The 6182-nt window shown below is 32.2% G+C and overlaps 1 long non-coding RNA gene across 1 annotated transcript in view; it reads left to right on the top strand.

The window, feature by feature from the left end:
- The window catches only part of LOC143960377 (uncharacterized), an 11021-nt gene extending 5040 nt beyond the window's left edge, over positions 1 to 5981 (top strand). Inside the window, exon 4 of the long non-coding RNA XR_013270307.1 lies at positions 4914 to 5981. This is a non-coding gene — a long non-coding RNA (uncharacterized LOC143960377). The remainder of the gene's footprint in view (positions 1 to 4913) is intronic.
- The last annotated feature ends 201 nt before the right edge of the window (positions 5982 to 6182 follow it).

The following is a 6182-nucleotide window of genomic DNA, read 5'->3' as shown; positions in this document are numbered from 1 at the left end:
AGCAAAGGAAACAGAAAGAAAGAAAGAAAGAAAGAAAGAAAGAAAGAAAGAAAGAAAGAAAGAAAAACAAAGTGTATACAGTGTGTACACATAGCATAATGTGTGTATATGTAGTCATATAGCCATGGCTGCTATATATCTGTAAAATAAGATAGATAGATAGATAGATAGATAGATAAATAGATAGATAGATAGATAGATAGATAGATAGATAGATAGATAGATAGATAGATAGATAGATAGATAGATAGATAGATAGATAGATAGATAGTACATATAGCAGAATGTGTGTGTAAACATGTCATATAGCATAGAGCCATGTCACTGTCAGGCTGCTATATCTGGAAAGAAAGAAAAAAAGACAGATAGGTAGAGAGATATATAATCAGTTAAATACATACAGGCATACCCCACTTTTAAGTACACAATGGGATTTATTTACTAAAGCTGGAAAGTGAAAAATCAGGCTCAATGAGCTTTCAGGTTTTCTTACCAAAGCTTAATTGAACAAGCTGGGGTTAGAAGCTCATTGGTTTCTATGCAGAAGTGAGCCTGATTTTTCACTTTCCAGCTTTAGTAAATAACCCCCATTGTGTACTTAAATGTGGGGTATGCCTGTATAACACTTCTAGAACAACACAGGACTTTTGTTATCCTGGCCAGTGATCATTAGAATCATGTAATTTAATTAAAAATTCATCCAAAACGGTACACTGGTAAAAAAATAAAAGGCAAAGAATGGAAAATGAAATTTTCGATATAGTAGAAAATAACTTTCAATAAACATCTTCTCGTGTGAAAATGAAAGTAACTCTCCTCCATTTAACCATAGAAGACAATAAATCTAATTCCCCAATTGATTTTTCTTGCCCGAATGAAGTGCTACGTGCAGTGGTGACAGGGCTCCTTTGCCTAATGTGCTTCTTGGAGGTCTTCAGTATCAGCGCTATGAATACTGACTATAGAGTTCCCTGATCAGAGACCTGCAATCCTACAAATTTACACACACAGACATATATATATGTATATATATATATATATATATATATATATATATATATATATATATATATATATATATATATATATATATATATATATATAAATCTTGTACAGGAAAACAAAATACCATTTTGGGATTGTGTGCTATGGTACAGCACATACAAGTATTTCATATGTGTTGACATTGTACTGCATATTGTGTGTATATTAAAATGATCCATTTTATGAATGCCATTCTTGGTAAGAAAAAAAATGTCAGTCACTTTGGTGCAGTACATACTGTACACAATTACTAAATAAATATTGCTAAACAATTCTAAAAAAAAAAAAAAATCATTTTTAAATGATGTTTAAAAAAAACGCTTCTCTTTACTTTGCAAGTGTTAATTGCCAAGGCAGATTTCCTGACTCTTAAATGTGTTTACCTTAGTAAATCACTGACTATAAATGGATTTGGATGCAGCTTGTGTGGGTGAAATAACAATGAAATCGATGCACAGTTTCGCTGTGACACTGCCTTTGCCTTACTAAAAACAAATAAATCCCTCTACCTACCCTAGGTACCCTTCTATGAGATGTTTGCATTGCTTATCCCTTTGTATCATCCCACAGATTACAAAATATGAACAATTAGGATAGGAACACAGCAGATTAGATTGGCAATCATTCTGAGTGTCATTAGACATTTTTAACTTTTTGGTGCTGTCAATCTTCTCATATTTAAACAATGATACAGACACTTGTTTAGTAAGTAAACTTCACAGAGCCTCCTGGAAACGCCATCCCTTATTTGTTCTGTTACATTGTATCAAATGTATCATTGTATCATTGTGTGCATACAGTTAGTGCAGGTCACCAGTGGCCGAGGACAACTGGCCCAAACTAGGGGCACTGTATGCGTGTCTGTCTATCTTTCTATCTATTCAGCTATGTATCAAGGGTTTAGGGATTTATACAGCAGTAATAATTAACTCAGTTTTCTTGACATATACCCATTTTTATAAATGTAGGAATGAAGAAATCCGTTAAGAAAAAGAAAGAAAGAAAAAGTGTATTTGTTTACTACATATATAAATGTATAAAACGTCAAAACGTCAAAACGTCAACTATAAATATATATATAAAATAGTAAATATAGTGAAAAAAGCTGAGATATATTTGTTTCAATGTTATTATTGTTTATGTAAAATAGTAAATAGATTATATATATATATATATATATATATATATATATATATATATATATATAGGTATATATATATGTATATATATATATAGGTATATATATATATATATATATATATATATATATATATATATATATACACACGCACACACATTTATGAAATCTATTTACTATTTTACATAAATAATAATAACATTGAAACAAATATATCTCAGCTTTCCCTATGTTTCACTATTTACTAGATAGATAGATAGATAGAGCGAACATTTTTAATATAATGCAATTATAGCATTTTTAATATAATACAATTAAATGTAGTTTTAAAAAGAGTATCGTTTTGAGAAATAACTTATTTATATCTATGGGGTTTGTTTTTGCCTTGCCTGGTTGTAAAGTGTAAAAAAAAGCACTATAGAATTATATTTTGTGAATAAAAAATAGTTCAACAATTTTATCTCATTTGTGTCCACTAGTTTTATCTTATTTTAAGTATTTCATGTTTTAATTTATCAAATCTTAAAAATTAGTAAAATAACTAGCATTTCGGGATACATGCACTCTTCCTCTTTCTTTAGTCCATGCACTAATTTTTACAGTCCATTTGCTTATACTTTTTGTTCTATCTTATTCTTCTGCTATACATTTTGTTCATGTATCTCCCATTTTCTGTATTATTTGCATTTATGAAAAATTAAAAAAAAAATTACTATTGATCTTGTTTTTGTTTTGTATTCCATCATTAACATCATTAATACAGGCTATCAATAACCCTGTCGTTTGCAGCATAGCTTCACGGTATTGATCCATGCAGCTATTCATCTTTGCCATACAAGACATGGAATAATTTTCGCATTACAGTACCCTGGATTTGCTTTTAATTCATATTTAAAGCTGCAACCGGCCCCGTGGAGCTCTCTGTGCAAAGACTAGAGGCGCCTAATTAATAATAACTCAGAAACTAAGGAAGGCTTCACTGTGTAAATAATTAATACAGGCATCTATGTCTCTTTCAATATTACTACTTTAAAGTTTTCAACTTACTAGGGACAAGATCGTCTGCAGTTTAGATGGGCAGGGAGCATTACCTACTGATCACACACTTTGGTTTGTGTGTATGTGTGTATGTGTCCATTTTATTCTGCAGGAGGGTTGCATATACACAGCAGTTATCTTTTTTTATTGAATATACACAACTTTTTTATTTCATATATGCCATAAAGAAAAGTAGGAAGGAAATTTAGTTGTACATTGTGGAGAGCTTAGCATAAAAAGCTTGCCAGCTAAGCAGATTTTCATACAGGTAATGCTGTCCAAAGGTGTGTTTTCTTACTGAAGAACGCATATTTGTATTCCTATTGTAAATAAACTCTGCGTGTGTGTGTGTGTGTCTTTATCAAATGTTTGTGTGTCTGTGTATTTTGCTTTTGTGTTAATTAAGAAAAAAAATGAATACATTAATGATATACAAAGAAGTAATATTATAATAAGGCAGCAATGAGGATAAGTGTGCTGCATGATCATATAATATCACAGCTACACTAGTACAACCATAATAATTTAGGTGTGTGTACGTGTGCATTATATTAAATAGAAAGAGTGCACATGTATAATACATGACATTATAAGAAGTCAAATTATAATCAGGCAGCAGTAAAGTTAAGGTGTACTGCATGATCATAATATATAACACCACTGTAACTAGTGTGTATGTGTGTGTGTCAGTATACATGTGTTTTTATTAAATTTTTTGTTACAGGTAATGTGTGAATTACATAACTTTAAATTATATAATATTATATTAAATCAGATCGTAAAACAGCAAAACTATTATTACTAGTAATTAGGTCTTAAGTGTGTGTTTGTGTCTTTTTGTCTCTTTTTGTCAATCAAGTGTGTGTCTCTTTGTGCAAATTTTTGTCAATCAAGTGTGAGTCTTTTTGTGCCTTTTTTTGTCAATCAAGTGTGTGTCTTTGTCTATTTTTGTGTGTTTGCATAGTCTACTGTGAAAACTCCCACAATCTAATGTATATGTGTATATATAATATATATATAATATATATATATATATATATATATATATATATATATATATATATATATATATATATATATATTAGAGTGTACATTGTAGGAGTTTTCACACTAGACCATGCAGACACACAAACAGAGGCACGAGCACACGTCGCACACACAACCCACTAACTGATTATCATAGAATTAGTAGTGTTAGTTGTAAAATTATACGATCTGCTTCATTTAGATATGAATTTATTTAATGCACACATCCCCTGTAACCCTGTAACAAAAAAATTACAAATAATACATGCATACACTCCTCTTAGTAACACATGGGCAGAACACACACACGTACACACATCTAAGACTTGTTGTAGTCGTGTTGTGATGATATCTACATACAATTCAATAAAATTGGCTCGATTTATTATTGATAATAGGGATGTATATATATATATATATATATATATATATATATATATATATATATATATATATGTGTGTGTGCAGAGTGGAAATGAAAGAGAGAGGGGGAGAGAGTTAAATCCCTATTATCAATAATAAATCTAGCCAATTTTATTGAATTGTCTCAGCTATTGAAAACACTCAACACGATGGCATAAGTATGGATTATATAGAAAGAGCCAGGTATTAAGGAGGGCTGATGCTCTGGGTGGCATATCTATGAACAGTTTTTTTTTTTCCGCAGGGCAGATATCCTCAGCCACAACAATGGGTCCGAATGGCAAGCAAGGCTTATCAAGCATCATTTTATCTATGTAGCAATGGCTTCGAGGCTTTCTTTCTGGCCAGATAAGTAGGCGATGCTGTTTTTTTAGTTAGTGAACTAATCGTTGGATAGAAAGGACAGACACCCACATGAAGGCCGCTTGAATGAACCTTAACAAAAGTGTAATTTTCCCCTCTTGCAAAGCAGAAAGACACGAGTGTGAATGAAAAATATCGACCACTATGAGAATATGAGCAGATGCTGCTTCTACTAATACCATGATGTGCTCCATTTTAGCCCAGGCTGCCTCCAGTCCACACCCTGGGCCTAAGCCTCACTGGCCATTGTCTTCTATCAGGTGTGCCAGGTCTGGGGTCCCCCATCTCCCCCATATATCAAAATGGATGCTTTCTAACTCTGATTGGCTCTTCTAATGATTCAGCCTGCACGTGTTTATTGTCATTGCATCGTTTGTATTTTTTTATTTTATTTTTTTGAGCTTTTGATTGTTGATGTGCATTGGTTTTTACTTGATTGGCATTTTGTACTAAATTGCAGGTACGTTTTTGAAGCCTTTTAATTATCTTATGTATAAAAATAGAAAAAAAAAAGGGGTAAGAAATATATATGTACACCCCTCCTTCCTTCCCTCTCTCCATTATGTGACTTTTGCAGCGACAGATGTAGATGTATTGGTAGATGGACGAGTTTGCAGGAAGCTCTGGAGAAATTCAACTGTCCAGCTGGCAGCTGTTGGCTTTTGGAGTCTTCACGCGTCACCTTTGACACTCTGCCTATTGGAGAAGAGCAGAGCCCTCCATCCACTGACCAGTGCAAGCTGTCACCACCGACACATGGACAGCAAGGGCCGGGGGCGTCACCATCCTCCTACAGTCACCCTGTGCCCATTACAAAGGAAAGCACGCTGTCATTGCAACACAGCACAACATTGTCTTACTGCCAGGGCAACTCGTGCCTCATTGACACTCCTGTGGAAGGCACACGCAAGGAAAAAAAAAAAATTCTAAAAAAAAAATAATAAAAATAAAATTGGACAGCATTTGTTTCGTACATAGATATTCTAACCATTTAGAATGTATGTGTGTGCGTGTGTGTATATATATATATATATATATATATATATATATATATATATATATATATATATATATATATATATATATCTAGAAGAGTGTGCACATACCTTTATATAACAGTTATAACATTTATACATTTAAAAAAAAAATT

The sequence above is a fragment of the Lithobates pipiens genome, unplaced genomic scaffold (assembly GCF_037356315.1).
Source record: "Lithobates pipiens isolate NorthernLeopardFrog02 unplaced genomic scaffold, aLitPip1_a1.2 Scaffold_8, whole genome shotgun sequence".
Classification (NCBI taxonomy): Eukaryota; Metazoa; Chordata; class Amphibia; order Anura; family Ranidae; genus Lithobates; species Lithobates pipiens.
The sequence above is the reverse complement of the archived record's forward strand: the minus strand, read 5'-3'. Positions and strand labels throughout refer to the sequence as shown.